This window comes from Larus michahellis, chromosome 1 (genome assembly GCF_964199755.1).
Source record: "Larus michahellis chromosome 1, bLarMic1.1, whole genome shotgun sequence".
In the NCBI taxonomy this organism is placed as follows: domain Eukaryota; kingdom Metazoa; phylum Chordata; class Aves; order Charadriiformes; family Laridae; genus Larus; species Larus michahellis.
This window is the reverse complement of record NC_133896.1, coordinates 83934789-83954554: the sequence shown is the minus strand read 5'-3', so window position 1 is coordinate 83954554 and position 19766 is coordinate 83934789. Positions and strand designations below refer to the sequence as shown.

At 43.0% G+C, this 19766-nt stretch overlaps 1 long non-coding RNA gene across 2 annotated transcripts; it reads right to left on the bottom strand.

Moving 5' to 3' along the window:
- Nucleotides 1-1943: 1943 nt before the first annotated feature.
- LOC141744126 (uncharacterized) lies at nt 1944-19283 on the bottom strand. 2 transcript variants are annotated; one of them, XR_012587342.1, is made up of 4 exons: nt 18276-19283; nt 17884-17967; nt 14942-15205; nt 1944-4123 (listed from the first exon to the last, which is right to left on the bottom strand). It is a non-coding gene; the product is annotated as an uncharacterized LOC141744126 (long non-coding RNA). The 2 variants fall into 2 exon arrangements; XR_012587340.1 differs by lacking the exon at nt 14942-15205 and having other exon boundaries at nt 18276-19169.
- Nucleotides 19284-19766: the final 483 nt, after the last annotated feature.

Below are 19766 nucleotides of genomic sequence, written 5' to 3'. Positions count from 1 at the left end.
GGACAGTAACTTTCCTCTTTCCTCCAAAAGAGGAGTCAAGAATCATCTGGACTGAAAGAAGAAGGGAAAGAGATGAAATAAGACAGCAAGTGGGGTCAGGCTGAGACTGTGGTTTGAAATAAGGCAGCTGCGAGAACAAAGGCTTTGTAAGACAAACAAAAGATGGGTGTGAACTCAAACTTGAAAGTGAGAGAGTCCAGGGCTCAAGGAACTAGAAAGACAGCCAAGGACCTTACATGATGGTGTGTGAGGCTGTGATTAGAGACAGTCAGGTCTTTGGATGAGTGATAGGGAGCAGACGAATGCATATACTTGCTGGTAACACCGCCATCACAGCGTCAAGCTAGAAGAAAACAAACGCTGTGTATTGCTTCATTCAGCAAGATACAGACTGCTGCATCTACTAAGGGAACAGGATCTGGCGTTTACCTTGACTGCTGTCTCATCACCCTCTTTCAGTGTGATTGTAAGGCAGACAGAACGCTGTCGGAGGATGTCGGAGTGGGAGACGGACCCGGAGTAACGATGGAATCTCAATATGAGTATGATCGTTCTCCCTTTATTCAAGTTTTCACAGAGTATATATAGACAGGCAATAAGAGCACGCGCTAGCGGCAGCTATATGATTGGCTTACAGTCTCTGTTCACGCGCTGTCCATGCAGTTCATTCACAGATCAGGTTGGTTACAAGAATTCACATAGTAAATTGCTTAGTCATTAGCACAACATGTTTTCTACCTTCTCAGTCCCCGTTTTTCCCATGTACTAATTCCATCTTCTACCACCTGTTTTGCTCTTAATCTAATCTCTCATAGTAGGGAGGCTGGCTCACGTGACCATTTTCTCTCAGACACATTCCTACAGAACGCCTCCCTGGTGGATAAATTCCAGGTACATGGACTTACTGCTGTGGCTGCCAAGTCAAGGAGCAAGCAAAAGATGTGAAGAGTAAATTGGGGATTACCATCGAGTATTCCCAGATGCAGGGGGCCTGACGGAGCAAGCTAGCTCTCCTGGGAGGTGGCAACACTCAGAAAAGTGCCTGAGTCAGCTCGATTTTGCCTAGGTTTCCAACAAGTCCCAGAATCTGGGAGATGCAAAGGCACCCACCTCACGTGTACCTTCAAAAACATCTTTTCTTGGGCAAGGTCTGGAATGGAGCCAGACGCTGTATAGAAAAGGAGAAAGTCCTTTAAAACACATCCATCCTTTGGTATCTGTAGGGCCATGAAGCGAGAAGGGGAGGGACAGAGGCAGTAGCAACAGGTGTGATGAGACACACACAACTCTCACCAGCACTATACCGATCAATCTCTAGCCATGAGATGGCTTCAATTTGATGTAAGCTCGAGCGGCCTTGGCTGCTCTGTCACAGAGCAGAGGGACCACCCCTGCAGCACTAGGAGGAGGACGTGCCAAGCTACCTTCACATCCATCCTTGTGGCAGGTGTTCAGCGTGGCACTGCAGTAATCACCTCTGAGGGAGAAAAGATGCACTTCTGCAAGTGGATGTGAACTTCCCTAAGAAAGCTGTACAGCTGTACTAATTCCACATCAAATATTTCATATGAACATATTAAAGTCCAAGAGTGCATCCAGTCTTTTTGACGTAAAAAACACACCACACTTTAAAAAATATTGATTTTATTCATGTCTAGCCTATTTAACAGTGGATCACACTGGTAGGAACAATCACAAATACCCAGTTACACGATTTCATCAGGTTCTGGCCTGTGCAACATTGGGTTTGAGTCAAGCACATCTTATGGCATCACCAATAAGGACAGCGATTGCTGTTCAAAGCTCAGTTGAGTCCCACCTCCTTGGTCAACTTTCAAGCCCAGTTATCTCTTCTCCCACTGTGTGTGGGATTCTCTACAAAGAACTTGTACTCTCAAAGTCTGAATCAGCAAACAGCATGAAGGACACGCTCCATCTAAAAATTCTGTTTACCTCATGTACTTTATTTGAAAGGTTTCAGGTTTTCAGTGCAACAAACAAAGAAAAAACCCCTACCATCCACAGTTCCTCATAAATGTTGGACCAGACTTGTAATAATCAGCCTAGCTCCAATAAGGGAGCTGGAATTATTTATCCCACCACATGATCTGGCCTGCAAATCCCAACTGTCTTCCTTGAAATAATGCATCAGAGCAAGGTTTCACAGCAAAAGCAAAGCAATCCTGTAACTAACATTGCTACTGTTTGTGCTGGCACATGGTATGGTCTAAAGTGTCTGACCTGAGTGCCATATGTCTGAAGGGTACCCATAGACTTCTGCAGCATATTCACACCCTTCTAAAGGCAGCCTGCGCTTTGCTCGACTCTGAAGACAACTGCCCTTGCAAGAAGGGTCCATAGCAGCTCTGGTCAGCCACATGGCCTTGCCACACAGATCAGGATACACAGTACCTCAGAGAAGTCCTACATTGCAAGCCGGCCTGCACCAAGATATAGAGTAGGTCTCTGTTTTGTTTGCACCCAAACAATATGAACATGGAGGAAATGTTGCCTCCTAAGAACTACAGGCTCACAGCCACCCTCAGGACTACTGAGCAGACCTGCTCCAGAAGCATCTTTGGATCTGGCACCTCAGGTCTATAAGCCTGTTGCAGTCACAGGTAGTCAGGAAGACACAGGTCATCAGAGGATCAGATCCTCAGCCAGCAGCCATGAGGAGGTATTGTGGTCCTGGCCTGTTAGAGGTGCAGAGCGCTGCCAAAGTAGAGTGAGCTGCCTTCCGCCACTTTTCCCTCACACATTGACTGCGAGGACTGCCAGACAGGCTAAAAGTCGCTCACGAAAATGTAGAGGGTGTTATTGATAAAGAGTCCTAGGGAAGCTGGACGCCCAGCATCCATCAGAGTACCTTCTGAAAATCACAACTGTCTTGCTCAGGGTATGCTTTAGTCCACTTTTCCTCTCAGTCTCTCCCCTCCCAGAATCAATTCTTTCTACCCACCCTCCCACTCTCCTATGCAGAGAGCTGACAACACATACAGGGTGGATCCACCTTTGGCCGTGGACATTCGGCTGCACGCCTGACCTTGGCTGCTGCCAAAGGGAGGGGATTCCAGGCCAGAGCATCCCTCTCTACCCTTCACTTTTCAGTGCTAATTGGGGTTTCCATCAGTTTCAGCACAGCACAGCATGGACTTGGGGAGCTTGAAAAGCAACACAGGGTTTTATCACAATGGTGCAATGGGGGAAGACTTCAGAGCATTTTCTGGGAACACTGCATACAATTATATTACATTTTCAGAATTAGCTGGCTACTGTGCCTTCTAAATCACATGAAAGACTACAAACAGTGCTATTTCAGAGAAACTCTCTACAGCCACTGAAACTAAGTCACGACCTCCTTTAGAGCAGGCAATGGACTCACATGTTCACAACAAGAATTGACTGTACACATGCTAAAGCAAGACACTTCATAGGTAAATGAGAAATGCCTCTAGTTTAGGCCCATCCCTTAGATATCAGATATTATGAACAGGATGATTACTACTCGTACAGCTATGTGAAACATCTACCATTTATCTGAGTTAAGAAAATACAGTTTTAAATAGCACAGTAATCCAAGGCCAAAAGACAGAGAGACAAATGGACAGACTTTGGCCACTTGTTCAATTCTCTAGAGAAAGCTATTTGCTCTTCTAAGGGCTAACCTTAAGCATTTGCCAGGACTGGATCCTTCACTTGAAAAAAGGTTTAAAATAAGTTTCAACAATGGAGTCTTTTTCCAGCTTCCCACAGGACTTGGTGCTTGTCTGGGGCTTTTGATGAACAGCTCATAAATTGCTGCTATTTCACCACTGGCAATGGAATCCTGTTTTATTTAGTTTCCCCAGAAATTACACATATTTGAATCTTGTATGGGATTCTCTCTGCCTCCTCCTCCAACCCCTGTTCACATCTAGTTTCAGTTTCCTGGAACTAAGAGTGTTATCCCCTTTAAAAACAACAGCAACAAGAAAACGGCAAAGCAAAGAAACCAGTTTCCTGTCCATAAATGTTGTATTCCCTGCACACAGGGAAACTTCACCAACACTACAGTGAGAAGATGCAACAACCTCTTTTGCAGCATCCTGACGTGAAAGCCTTGCAGCATCCAGGATCCAGCCTAGTAAGGAAAAAAAAAAAAGTGTTGGGTGTTAAAAAAATGTCCAAGGCAAATGTGTTATTTTGCGTGGATCACAGTTAAGACATGCCAATCTAAGGGTTCATTTCTTAATGAGAATGTTTGAAGGGACTGTATTTGAGGTAACTTGTCAATATAACTGCAGCTGCCTGCAATGGCAAGTGCTACATTTCCTTGCTTACCTTCATGCCTGGTGGGATTTGGTTATGGGGGAGTTTTCCTTACAGCTGCTAGGAATTACACACATCTCTTCTTGCATGAGATGAAATATGCATATTAGAAGGTTGCAAAGTTTGTTAGGATGCACTGGAGTTCTGTGCTGTTCCAAGGACGGAGTCCAAAGGTCTGTTCTTTACTGTAACTGGGACTTTGTTAATTCCTGTAGCCATTTTCTTGGTGTCTAATCTTAAGCCCTTTTAAGACAGATCTATATGAACAATTTGGCTTATAACCCTCTTCCTGCATGCCAGGCTCAGGAAAGTCTATCAGAGCAAGACAGATTTTTTTCTTTCCCTTCAGTCGTACCTGAAACAATTTTTTGAGGCAACTAAGAGAAAATGTGTTGGGCCTGCAAGGACTTTTCTTCATTCAGAGACCTCTCCGTTGTCATACTTTGATGTAGTCCATTCTAGCTGCATCTAGGTCCGTCCGTGCCAGTGACACAGGAAGGCCTATTCATAAGTTATTAAAAATATCTGCAGTCCTCCACAACAAAAGAGAGAGAAAGGGAAGACAGAAGTAACTGGAGTAAATGTGGCACCTGGGCCTTCCTAAATTGGACAGTCTGTTACAATCTGAAAAGTCACATAGCAGTTTCTCATAATGCAAGCAATACTTACATTTCTTTTCCCTCTGCATGCCAACAGTGCAAAGTCTCAATTCTGCCAGTCTGACACACCCTTAAAGGTTGCCTGTTGCATTTTATTTTACGCAGGATGGCTCACGTGTCACTATGATACATAGTTAGGACATGATATTAAATTAATCATTTTTGTACTGAGTTCCAAACGAACAAAACTCTGAGGTCCAGACTTAATTTGTCTAAGTAGTTGACAGGGCTAGTCATGAGGGTAAAGAAGTTAAGCGTGTACCTGCCTAAATGCCATGAGTAGCTTAAGCCTTGCATTGCAAGGAATTTACACCATTTATAGTTTTTACACAGTATTTTCCACCATTTCCCACTCAGTACAGGAGTGTGAAAGCAGCTTATTCCACTATTAAGACCATACACTTTCTAGTTCTCTCCCGCAACTCCTGCTACTGCTCCACAATGATTCAAGTAGCCAGAAAAAGAAGAGCAAGACCAGGCTATAAAAAGAGTGTACCAGTGAGAAAGCTCTGGGCCAGAAAGTTGGTTGCAAGATTGCCAAAGGCCACAGAAGGAGAAAGAAACAAGTGGGAGAAACATCAGAGACAGGAGAAGCCTACAAAGTGAACAAGATTTGTCAAGAGCTCTATTTAGATTCAGAAAGGAGAAAATGGCAGTGGTACATAAAATGTATAAATATCTATATGTTATGTATATGTATATGTGTATGTATATGTACATAAACATAAACAATATAAATAATCATATAAATAATCATGTAAATAATCATATAAATATAAATATAAATATAAATATAAATATAAATATAAATATAAATATAAATATAAATATAAATATAAATATAAATTCACACTCACACAGAAGCTACATATATACGCAATGACTATAGATATATATAGAGAGATGTAAAATATTACAAGTGAGAATTCATGAAATGCATTTGCCCTTCAAAAACTTTTCTAAGAAAAAGCCAGCTCTACCAATAAAATGTACAACCCACTTGCTTTGAGTTCACCAAAATTGTGAGAAATCTCTGATTTGCACGCTAAATCTGTGCTGATCTTCAAAGCAAAATTCCCTCACAGAGTTTTCTCTTGTGTAAGCTTTTTCCTGCAGATTTGTATGTTGGATACAGAAGTTTTCAATACAAGGATTACAGAGAGTTAGAAAGCCAGTAGAGAGACACGAAATCTAGCTCATAGTTTTCCAAAAATTCAGAGCAACAACAACTGGATAGTAGTGATTGCCTGGAGTTTACTAAGTCAGAGACTCCATCAAACAATTCACAGGCAGAGACAGACATCTGCAACAGCTGCATTAACTGAACCTGTAACAAATTTCTGTATTTTCCTGCACAGTGAACAATCACAGTGGGGTTTGTTGGTCTGATTCTACTCTTAGTTTTATACTGATGTACCTGATGTGGATCCTCCCCAAAGGCTGTAGAGATGCTCCACTGAAAAAGAGTAGAAGTTGAGAGTCTACACATTCAATAGTTGACACCTAGGACCTCCTTTTATCCATTGTGTACACTAATAATCCAATAAATGCTTAGAAATTGTGAAATATACTTCCTTATAGCTTGTTTCCTGATCTACAGGGAGAAAATCCGTGCTCCTTCATCATTTGTGAATTTATTTAGAAAGGCTCCTTAGCAGCAAACAAGACTCTTCTTGCACTGGAAGTATTGCATGGTTAAGGTATGTAATGCCATCTGCCTGTCCAAGGGAGGATTATGCAAAACAACATCACTAGCGATAGAAATGGTCCCAGTAAACAAAAAGAGATGTGACATAATCATTTAACATTGAAAATATTGTGGAAATCCCAAAGAGAATGGCCAGATGACAGCAAAACTGTCCTTTTAAATCTTTCAAATAAGCAAGGAATTATCTAGTATAATACAGCAGTGAAGGACTGATATGACACGAGGGGCCAGATCCAAGTATATAATGGTGTTTGAAAGCATCATTTAAATAATGATCACTATCACTCACACAGAGAAAGTGTCAGGAAAGATTTTGACTGGGCCAGAAGAATGCAGGGGGACTGAAGAGGATTTTTCTATGCCTATAATTCTATAAATGTAGAAGTAATAAAGTATCTAAAAGGAACTGACATGAAGTAAGGCAACTGTGGAAACAGAAGATAAATTAAAGTACTCCTTGTCAGCCTATGACTTAGTCATTACTTAGCTATTGCTTATCTACTTTTAAATACTATTTTAATATGAAGTACAAAACTAAACCCGGAATTTCCAAAGTGGCCAGTGATGTTGGATGCTCAGCTTGACACTCCAAAGGGACTGAATTTCAGAAATGCAGGTCTTGTACGGGCATCCAGAAAAAAACCCGCCACTTTCTCTCCCGTCACACCAGATGGGGGAGAGGCAGTGAGGGTCATAAAACAGCTCAGGGGTGAGGGCACTCATCCAGGATACCAGACACCTTGTTTCTGTGCTCTTCTCTACCACAGCTGCCTCCAAAGATTGCTCCAAAGCTCCAGGCATTAGCAATTTGGCCACCACATGCTCCCAGAGCTGCCTGTTTATATGCTCTTTGCAAAGTGTTACGATTTCAAGATCCACTGGCAGAATGACAAAACAAGGCAGATCTGCCAGGTTGCTGGCGGAAAAACTCTCTCCCAGGAAAGACGGAAGGAGCAAAGAGCAGGAGGTCTCATGCCCTGCTCCAAGGAGTGCTCTGGAGCCATACCTCCTCCTCTGCATCATTAATCCTATGACAATAATTCCTATCCTACGAAGCTTCAGCAGCAAGAACATCCTGCTGCACCCCTAAACCAGCCTCTTCTGTTGCCTGGTGTCCAGGGGGCTCTCGCAACAGTGCGGGGGTCCTGCTCACTGCACAAAAAGAAGCTGCCCTCTCTCTCATGTCGTGAAAAAGCCAGCCTGTGCTCAGCTAAAAATAAAAAAAAAAAAAAAAAAAAAGGAGGCTGTATCTCTGCTATCAGGGGAGGTTTCTGCCCTGTGAGTCCTGCTTCTGCGCAGCCAGGGTGTAGGGCTTCATGAACATTGTGGAGGGTTCGTGGCACAGCCCAGCACAGCTCTCCAGCAGCAAAGGAAACGGCTTAAATACTTTAAACGCCGAGGCAGGCCACTCTTCTTCATGCAAACGGGGCCTTGGTGGCCAAACTCGCCTCTGCCACAAGCTGCCAACACTCCACCGCAGCGCGGGTCGCGCATCCCAGCGTCGCCTCGTCAAATACCTCCATAGCCCACAGGATGGCACTGTGCCACCCCACAAACCCGTCACCGGCTTTTGGTGGCGTTTCCCGACAGCAACAGCCAGTCTAAGGCAGACTTTTCCCCGTCACAAGTTTTTTCCTTTGAATTTTCAGGCATTACAGACTTCAGCATAATTCTACAGGCTCTCCCGTGCCAGCACACCAGCTGATCCTCTGTGTCTTTGCTCAGAAAGATCACCATCTGCTTTCTGTGGGCATTTTGCTTGAATAAACAACAGTAAGCTTAACCCCAAAAAGGGCTATCCTAGTACCTACACAGCAACCTCCAGAACAACTGCTTCTTTTTGCTGCTGAGAAATTCTATTTGGTAAGCCTGAGACTAATTAATAACGCCTATTGCTTCCAACGCGCTTTACACGTTCAAAGTACCGCACGAAACTAAATTCAGTTAACAGTCTTCCTAATTACCACATCATTTGCATTCTACTTAAGATCACTGCAAAAGCTTGGAGTTTGTTTAGCCTACAGCCACCCAGCACGGACTGGAAGGGGGCTCAAGCCTTTGCATGCACATGCGTGAAGACACCTGGCTTGTGCTCCAGCTCAACTGATACAGCATCCACACGGTTTCACGACCCTCTCCCACTTATGGGTCAAAGATGGAGCCAAACCACAGACGGTAAAATTTGGAATGTGCATCAGATTTCAAAGCCTTCTTATCAGTGTTTAAGGATCCTATGACACGGGATTTAGAATTTTCCCTAGACTCACAAAGCATGCCTTCAAGAAAAATATTCTGGGAGAACTGCAGAGTCAGTGACTTTAAATTAAAATTCAACAAGATATCCTTGTCCTTATTAAAACTTTTGAAAAGGATCACCAAGGTCAATTATTTCAGCTTAAAGCTGCTGAGAAGATGAAGTAACTTGAGTTTTACTCAACTTCAGTCTAACCTTCCTTAACAGCTTTAACTGCAGTTGCTAGCCCTTGTTAAAGCCTTATCTGTTTTATCTTCATTGCTGTTTTAAATGTTGGTTTGGGTTTTTTTTCAGTATAGATATACCCAGGGAACCAGCACAAAAAAACCACAACAAAATATTAGAGCTGGATGTACAGCAGAGGCAAAGACAACAGTTGCTAAGGACAACAGGCTGCTGGGGACAGCAAAACAGCCACGGTCCTGCCGCCTGCTCTGCTTATACCTGAGCCCTGGGAAGCCAGGATTGCGGCTACTGGTGAGAAGTGTGGAAAGGGGCCTGGGGACAAGGCAACTGCTGGCATGGTTGTGGCGGTGGTAATAGTCATCTCCACTCTGCACCTCTCCCCTCCTCCCAAGGGTCTCCAGGGCCCCTCCGGCTCAGCTCTCCTTTCCCTCTCTCTCTGCTCCTCCCCAAGGCGTAACTCTGGCCCCACTCTCACGGCAGTATTTAATTTTGCCTTCGCAGCTGAGCATGGTAAAACATCAATAAACTGAAAGCAATCGTGTTCATTTATAGGAAAGTCACCACGCTTCGATGAAGTCATGGAGCTAAAAGAAAGCACCGTCAGGGAAGGCATTGCTTGGGTGGGCTCCACACGTGGAGGTGTGAAGGGGGGTGGCGTGGTGCAGCTCATATGCTCAAGGGATCACCAGAGCAACAATCACCTGGAGACGAGGGGTGTGATCAAAACCAGCAATGTAAATACAAGCAGCAAGTTCATTTACGCTCACCAGTCCCTAAAAAGTGGGTGACTTGGGTCAAAGGATCCTTTACTCCTGTCGCCGTTTCACTGCCAAGCACTAATCCAGCTTAGACCAAGAGGTGGGACTTTCAAATGTGCTTGCTATCAGTCCAACTCCGTTTCACTAAAATCACTAGAAAAAATTCCCAATGGCCATGGTGTGTTCAGGCTTTAACAAGCTTTTTTTTTTTTTTTTTTTTTAAAATGCTACCTTCTACTGAAGTTCTGGGAGTGAGATTTATAGTACCATCTAAGTGCCTGTCTGATTAGTTAAGTATTTATACTCCCACTATAGTAACCTGAAGACCCAGTAGTCAGGTTTATGATTATTGATGGAAAACATGGAAAGAGGTGTAGGGGCACGGGGAAATATTAACAGAGGCAACGTCACTGAAGCAGGTGAAGAGGGTCAACATCCCATTTATCCTGTTTCCAACTGTGAAAATAATTATGCCCTTTATGGAAGTTACAACCACGTGACATCAGAAACAGGCTTACAGAGAAGCTGACTGAAGGTCCCACAGTAACCAGCTGCCCAGCTGCAAACCCATCAGCCCCAGCTGCAAACCCATTCCCAGCCCCGCCTCACAACATCTGCTGGTGATGCCCTAGAGGAAAAAGGGTCATTTGCATTATCTGGAGAAAAATGAGTTTACCAATGAGTACATTGATTGTTCCTATAGATCCTTATCACTAACAAGCACCCAACTGCATGCTGAGGAGAGCAAGACTTTATTTCCCTTCTAGAGTCGTGGAAATTGAGGCACGGGAAAAATGAAATGTCAGATCCAGACCAGATCCAGACCAGAATGTCCCTATGAGCATCAGTCTGTTCACAGACTGGTATGGCACTGTGGCAGATCTGACAGTCAAAACTCAAAAACATTCAAATGGGAACTTCAGCTATGCTTCAAGACACTGACTTTTCAAGATAACAGGTCCCAGTTCCTAACCATATGGAAAACTGACCATCTGAAAAACTAAAGACTTCTAAAACACCCCGTTACCATCCTGACTAGTTGGCATCAGAAGAAAAATGTGCTGATGTATGAATACCAGCTGAGAATTTGGCTCCACTTGCCCGAAACCAGCTCTCTGCATCAGTAGGGGTTTTATAGTATTTTGGCCATCAAGAAAACTCTTCAGGCACATTGGTGGGCACAAAGACATGGCAATGAGCCCTCTCCAAAAATGTAAGTGACTCAGGCACCTAAATAGACTATAGGACAGGAAGGAATTTGCAAGAGGATTCATCTGGCCCTTTCTGCATATGCTTGCTTCTGAATCACCAATATATGACTAAACACAAACCATAAGGAGCCATAATTGCTATTCTGTGTATCCTCATATTCCTCTGAAAGCCCATAAAGGACTGAAAACTAGCAAAGCATTTAGGAGGATTAGTTCTTAAGAATGCCAGTGAAAATCTGTAAAACAATGATCTTGCCAGATTCAAAGTGCAGATTTGACTGCTCAGTACCAGTGATGTGCTGCCATCCAAATTACCTTCGTGCTTAGAGAACTAACATAAATCTATGAAAAAGATGGTGAACTCCTCCCATCTCCAGCATATTTTCTTCTGCTGCTTTAATACCTTGGTCCCTGATAGCAATTCAAGGGGTGAAAAGAGAAAAACCTGCATAAATTTACTTCTTTTGGACTAGCTGTGAAAAGTTGATGGCAGCCTCTTATCTCCATGGCGCATTCAACGGGCTTTCAATTTACCTTGCAGTAAGTCAGCTCTGGGCTTTGTCAGATAGAAATATTTTGCACGCCTTTAATTATAAGGCAGCCAGCAAGGGAACAGAGAGCCACGAATAAGAGGGTCGCACTGAATATTTTGTGTCTGAGACTAGAAAACAGAAATCAGATCGGCGTGGCCAGAGCATTGGCCCAAAGCCAACACAGAGCTAGGTGACAGCAGGACTTGTTAGCGTTTGGGTATTCCATGAGCCTCATGCACAGGGCCAAATGTTTTTCTGTGTGTGTTTGATCCTCGCGGCCCGCATGTTAGTTACTACTGTTACGACAGTAATACAACACGGTGTCCTTAGGGAGTAACGGTCCCCAGCTGTGCCTGACATTATATAGGTATTAGGTAAGGGATGAGGCGTACTCAAAAAGATCTCCCTGTCTAAGTGGTTTAGGGAAAAGGAGCAACTAAAAGGCATAATACTGTCACATTTTATTGCCGCAACAGTGAGATCTGTGGGACATCCAACGGCCACGTGACAGTACTGGGGACTGTCCCCTTGATTCCAAGTCCAATATTTAATTACAAGACTTTCCTTGTTAAGTGGTGGCTTAACTAATGAAAAACCTTACACAGCCCTGTGATGCATCTTACTAACAAGCAGAAGCACCAGCAGAAGGGCCAGAAGTACCAGTGGCTGTTTTTTCTGCTACGTAGGTTCAATGACTGGAGGATGGAGAGGAAAGCTGCATCAGTCTCCAAAACCCACCACCGCTATATCACAGCTGCAGCTGGCTTGATCAATATGTATTCAGACATCTTCTACGGAAATGTTGATTAATGGTTACTACACAAAGAAGAGCTCACTACTCATCTGCTCTGAAATCCACTTAGCTAAGTGTTAATGGCAGTTCGCAAATCTGCGCAGTATTTTTTAAAGAGCCAACCAACAAAGTTAAATAAGGCGGTGAGCTACAGCACACTGCAGATAGCACCTTCTACTTCCGTTCTTCCCAATACCCCCAGACAATGGTCAGTAATCATTTTGGGGGGTTTTGTTTGTTTGTTTTTTTCCTATTACAAAATCTATGAGTAAAGAGATCCTACAAGATTACCCGCTGAGTGGGAACAGGGGAGCTCAGAATTCATAATGACATGTTCTAGTAAGTCAGACTGCATTGTAAAAGCAGTCTGGACTTATTAAACAACTTTTTTTTTTTTAACCTATGCAGGTTTTCCAGTTGCAGAAAAGAACAACTGGCTTTCCTCGGCATCCCATCTGTCACTACTAATACATGCTGTAGTATCCATACCGTCTAGTCTGTCATTTCATCTCTTTTGGAGCATCTGAGTATCACCTAACTGAATTCAAGGAAGTACTGGAGCTGACACTGGAGCCACACTGCTAGCAATCAGGAACAACTAATGGCTACCACTACCTTGCTTGGAAAAATTTTTTTTAAAAAATAAACTCTCCTAGAACATTAAGAAAATGATCACACAAATTACAAAATTTTCCAAACGTGCACATTCTAAAGAGTACCAAAATGAGCTGAAATGAAACTTCTGCACTCCTTCTTTAGACTCTTGCTTTCCCACCACTCTCCGCTAACTGTGGACACAGCTAACTGTGTCTTATTCTGTCCCTACTATAAAATCAAAATGCAATGATGCCTCCTCACCATTGGAAAGTTCTTCAGGCTCAAAAGAGGTATATACAATTTTAACCATGTAAGCCCTTTGACCAGCTTTTTGCTCTGTGTTTGTGTGGTGATTGCTGCAGTAGGATCTTCACCATTAATACGTTACACGCCTCAAGACCAATGCTCTGTACACAACGGCACTGCACGTGATATAACAACAGTAAATTAAGAAGCACATAAACATATGCTGGTGGTGGTGGTTTCTTCCATCAATTTCAAAGTGAACTGAGCTTAGAAACAGATGTGACACAGTTTTCGTGGTTCAGATGAAATTCATGGGCTCACTCTGTAGTTGTTACAATTCCTTTTTTAGTTTGGCTTACTGCCATAACTCAAGAACTGATGTCAAGCACTTGGGACAAGCCCTCAAGACATCTTATGGGCAGCTGGATTTGTGTGCACCATCTTGCTAACTTCACTGATAAAGCTCAAGCGGTGTCTATATTCATATGCTTTCATAATGTGCATGGCTATTCGTAAAATTTTCTTTGCTTTGCTTTTTCTTTCTTTCTCCTTAAAGGAGAAAAAGCAGAGCTATTTCAAAGTTAAAAAGCAGAACTAGCTAGCCAAAATATAGACACAAATCGCAAGATAATGGTTTCCTTAGAGAAGTGAACAAAGAGCAGCAACAGGCTAGAAGGCTCAAGGACAAAGTATAAGGACAGATTCTTCTTGGAGCTTTTGTGACATCGAGCTGGCTGGATGGATGAAGGTCCCATCTTGGCCAATGTCTATTCTATCTGATGAGCAGAAGGGGATGGTTTGTGACTTTTCCACAGAATGAAATGAACTGAAAGAGGTAAGAAAGGAAATGTGAAGCTTTATTCTGTCTCCATCAGAACAGTGCCTGGAATAGGAAATTATTCTGCTAACATCTTCAGGCTGTTGATTTCTGCATGCAAATCAGATAACCTGGCTGAGCTGCAGCAGAGCTGGCTCAAGGCTTTTCTCAGAATTAGGTGCAATGCATTGTTCCGATGATTCCAGGGAGCTCACAGTAGTGAGGAATTACCACAGACACCAGGAAGGAGGAAGGTCAGTGTAGAGCTGCAGAGCTCTGGAGAGGGGAGAAAGGGCCAGACAAGGTCGGCAGAGGTTCCAGGCCGAGAAGAAAAGCAGTGAACAGAGATTGGTGTTCTTTTTAAAGGGAAGGAACTTTGCCTCTGTCTTCAGACTAGCTCCCAGAGTGATGTGGTATGCCCTGCCCCATCTTACCCCACTCGTAGGACTGCATTCTCTTCCCTCAGTCCCACAGAGAAAAAACATGGGTGCGGTGTGGCAAATGAGATGGAGGACACAAGAAACGAGGGAAGATCTTACAATTTTTCATCTACTTGGCATCTCAAATACATCCCAGGTACAGGAGAGCATTCTAGTAGACAAAGTCACTGAACTTAGGCTATTTCCATTGCATGTAACTACTTCCATACTATCCCTTTCATAAATTTAACAAAGTCCACCTGAAAAAAAATATTTGATTTTTGCCCTCACTTCTCCTATTCAGCCTGGAATGAGCTTTCATTTCTCCTTCTTTGTCTGTTATATTAGAAATCACCACCTTCTTTCCAGGGTAAATTTATTCATAGCCAGCATATGCTCTATTGTTCAAACACCAACATTGCCTTTTAAATAGCTTAAATAGCTCTTACCTCTTTTGGCTATTCTGCCCCCATTATTTTTGTAACTATAGGTCTTGTCAGTCTTTTGCTGGCCTAGAAAAGTCAGGCTCTTCCAGCTTCCTCTTGCAAAGCAGTTTCCATTCACCTGATCATTCTTGCTGTTCTTCCGTGCATCCTTCCTGACAAAATTTAGGTCACCAAAAATACCACAGCATTCCAGATGAGGCTTTATGGAAATAACATTTCCCAGGTGGTACTGAACGTGCTTCTTCTGAGACTTTCAAAGGCTTGCACCTGCAATTTTTATGGCTGCATTACTCTGATGGCTCACTAAGTGACACTGATACTCTGGCTGATCTTAGCACCTCCAATCGTTCTTTTTGTCTGTCCTTCCCAATGGATAAACTTGCCACCAAAATCTCTACCAAGACTTTAACTTCCGTGCTATTTAATACCTTTCAGTTTCTTTACGTCAAGTATTCAGTCATCTAGTTCTGTGTCCTAATCCACAGTCTTGATGATGGTGCTTAGGTTGCTTCATTGCTAAATTTCACAGTCTCAGCTCTACTGCTAATATTTTAAACAACCCAGGACTAATCCTGGAGGAACTCCTTTAAGAATCTCCCTCCTGTCTCAAACTGCTTATTTACTGTGTTCTTTACTAACTCTGATTCTTCTATTCACCCTTATCTGCCCCATCTCAAGTGGTATTTTTCCATACAGCATGCTAATGGCTTTTATACGAAGCTTTTTGTCCCGTTTCAGGGAAGGCATGACTGAGATCAGCAGAGTTAGTGCAGCAAAAGGTAGCCCATTTTTTTTAAACTTAGTATTCCCTGAAAATGGAGGCTGTGAAGCCAGCAGATGTATAGCCAACCTACCAGGGCTGCAACAATTTTCACATAACCATAAGAGCAAAAAAACTGTAGGAGGGGTAGAGTTTGTCTCCACATCTACCTCTGCTACCCTTCTGTTATTTTATTACTTAAGACTTGCAATCACACTTCTTCAGCTTAAAAAGCTCTGTCTCCTTGGAAGACATATCCAAGCAAGAGGAAGCTGGTGGAAATTGGAATGGGAGAGCAGTCAAGAATCTAGGACCAGCAACTGCTCCATCCAACATGGGGAATCTGGTGACCACGCACGCCCCACACCAGCCTGACTTCTGCTCCAGCCGGGCACATGGGTGTGATGTCAAGGACACAGAAGAGCTGAGCATGGCACAGCAGACAGGCGCTCGCCTTCCCCTTATGGTACGGTAATGGTGCACCTTCCGGAGAGCACCGTAGCAGATAAGCAAACAAAAAGACTGTGGTCCAATTCTGCTTTCACCGGGGATAAATTTGGAGTCACTTCACTGACGTCAGTGGAGTTATTCCAGAATTGCACCAGTGTAAAAGAGGGCAGCATCTGCTTCCTGAAAATGGATGCCATCAAGCTAATTGAAAACAACAGATGCATCAACAAGCAGCAAGAGGAGACAGTAATGTTCCAGTTTTCTTGTAAAATACCATTTAATTTCTCTCCAGAGAATGTAAGAGAATAAACCAACATGTACTCTGAAAGCTAAATCTTCTGTTGGTGTAAAACTGTATACAACCTTTTAGGGGAAGGGACCAATGTGTATCTGCAACACCTAAAGAGATCTGTTCTAGACATCTGCATTTGCAGCCCTCCTCTTTGGGCCTGATTCTTCTCTCACAGTTACTTAAATTAGGAGTCACACCATTTACCTAACCTCAGGTAGAGAGCAGAATCCAGACCCCAGTTTTCTTCAAACCAACAATGCCTACAACACCAATTAAATATGGTAATTTCATTGGTAAATTTGGTAATTAAATTCGTAACATTTGTGATTTATAGAACTTTTTGACTAATGGTCTTCCAAAACTTTACACCGAGTAAATACTTTTATATTCATTTAGTGAAAGTGAAGCCAAAGAAGGACTTACTGAACTTTCAATGATAACTTTGTATGAAGACAGAGCTCTCCTATGAGTCTTGTCTCTAATGAATAGGCAACACGGCTTCAGTATTTTAGGGTGACCACGGAAGTTGATGAGCACTTTCCCTCCTGTAAATCCTTTCCTTTCTTCCACTAAGAAGAAGTCCTACACGGGGAAGTTCTATCTATTGCTTCAGCCCCTCTTAATTTGCACTACAGACAACACGGATATTTCCTGTGGTGAATGTTTATCAATGAATGTTTATGCTTTAGGAAAATAAAACCCACACTGATTGCAGTTACGTTTCCCAAAGTATAAAACTACGCTATAATAGTCAAGCTCTTGTGCTAGCCAACAAGCTCCAGACAGACTTCCCTGGAGGAAGTGAAAACCCAGCCAGTTAGGCAAGGCAAATAGAACTGACATGTACCAACAACACAAGCTACACTGGAAATCAAGCTTACTGCTGCTTCCCCAGAAAACATTATTTCGGGTTTTTCTCCCTGACTAGGGTCTTGCTGTTACGTGGGACCTGACCCTCCACAAGAAGAGCTCCTTCTTGTAATTATCAGGCTATTTCATCACCAACTGTCTTTGGTGGCAGCTAAGGACAATCAGCATTCGCTGGCGATTGTTCATTTTATCAGAGGATTAAGTCTTTTCATCCTGCAAGCACCTGCTCCCGTCCTTAACTTTATGTGTAAAGCAGATGACTGCAAGTCAGGGATTTGACCGTGAGCCTGCTGATCGTATGGCTACAAATGTCTTCAGAATAGGATTTGTCTAGAGTGCGAGCTCCAAAGAGCAAAGATGAAGAACTCAGTTTAGGTTACACCAACATAAATAGAGCTATCTTGTGCTTAGAGGGCTGCAGCTGATGGCAGAATCTCGTTTAGTCTTAAACTTCCCTACAAATTCATCTGCACATTTCCACCATTGAGGAAAAAAAAAAAAATGCTGCTGCTCTTATTTTTGTCAATATAAACTTAAAGAGAACCTTAACTTTGCTGAGTTTGGTAGACTTACTTGGACTCAAGTCAGATGAGAGCTTTTGGGAAAGCTGTTAACTCCTGCTGTGATCTTCAGATCTTTCCCTGATATAAACAGGACCTCAAGAAAAGAACAAACAAAAATAAGCATTTTAACCAATAGTTCACATGCTTTGACTTGATGCAGAAGATTGAAGTTGCAGCCCAATATAAACCAAGGTAGTTGTACTAAATGGAGATTTGCCAGTTTGAATCAGCAGATGGTGAGGATCTGGCTCATACCATATTTTTGTAGTTTATAATTATCTTTCTTTCTTTACCTAGAACCAGATTCTCCCTTTAGGCTGCAAATCTTAATTAGGAAGTCCTTCCTCATTAATCGCAAGAAACTCTTAGTCGTTAATTTCACAGATGAAAAAGAAACCTTACCTACTTCTGCTATAGCAGCAGACGCTGGAGCTGTTTGTTCCTTTGCTTTTAGGGTTGATGCTGTTCTTTCCATCACAGTATGGAAGACACTTCAGTCCTTAGCCTGTCTCTTGCTGCCCTGAATTTCCTTTATGCTCATTCTTCTTTATCTCCATAGGCATCTCTGTACGCTGAACGAAAGGGCCTAGGAGAAAGCATCAAGTCCAGACACCTTCACCCCCACAGCTGCTCTAGCAGTGAATTTTTATCTGTGAAAGCTGGATCAAAAGGAACAGGGCCAAAACAGAAAATTGCTCAGAAATCCCAAATTGCAACATTTTCCAAACAGGAGCAGAACAGGCATTTCATCTTGGAGGTAAGTGCAGGAATCCACCAGTAATGTAGACTTTGAAATATCGCAAAACAGCTCTTCACGCCTTTCACGCTTACAATCTTTTAGGTGGTTGATGAGTTGCGTATAAAAATGGTGTCCTCAGTAAAAATTCTTCCTTTCCTTCCACCCCCACCTCCAACAAGATGGTTTCTGCCCTGTCCTGCTTTGGTGCAAAACATCCTGTGGGAAAATTATCTGGGGAACTCATTGTCACAGAACAGCCAAGGGCTCAGGAAGGAGCAATAGTCTTTTCCACTGCAAAGCTATTTCCTAGTGAGATTGCTGAAAGAGTTGCTGGGTTTTTTTTTAATGTGATGCTTTAGCTCACATTCCTCGCCACCGCACACCCAGACGATGGATTCACAGGCCAGTTGCCCCTCAGCCCCTTGACTTGAAGTGCTCAGACTGTCCTTCGCACACGCCCCACCTCTCTGTGTGCAAGGATATACAGATAAAATCCCTTCCCATCTCCTGGTTTTGCACACTGTGCTTTCAAACGCTGGTAACTGTCCGTCTGGAGCTGGACAGGACTGTTGTACCTGATGTAAGGTGACGGGATCATCTTCAGTAAGCAAAGAAAACAGCTGTAAAGATAAGGTACTAGTATCTGAGAACTGAAAATATTCAACGAGTGCTTTTGCTTGTAGCCAAAGTCATGGAGTAGAGAGAAACAGTCTGGGAGGTTGTTATGGAAACAAGTCCCCGGAGGTGCCTACTTTGCTTCAGGAGGATGCGTGCTCTGCCTTCAGAAGGAAAAAGCTAGACAGACAGACAGATTTGTATTTCGAACATCCAGGAGTGAGTGCTAAGAGCTGCGAACTTGAGGTAAGATTTCTGAAAGCATCTCTGTGATTTGGCGACACGAGTCCTCTGTAAAGTCAACGGCACGGGTGCCACTATGTGACTTCAGTCACTTGAAAAAAATCCAAAGGCTCTTTAACAAAAATGACAAATTCCAGAAGTCCTATAATTTATAGTATTATCGATGACTCTGGGACTTCACTGCCTAGCTTTTCAGGAGATGCTTAGAGAAGGATTTACATGCCCAAATGAAAGTCCCTGGGTTACCATCTCCAAGCTTCTGTTGGCTTTTTGTATTTCTCTTAGCTCTAACACAG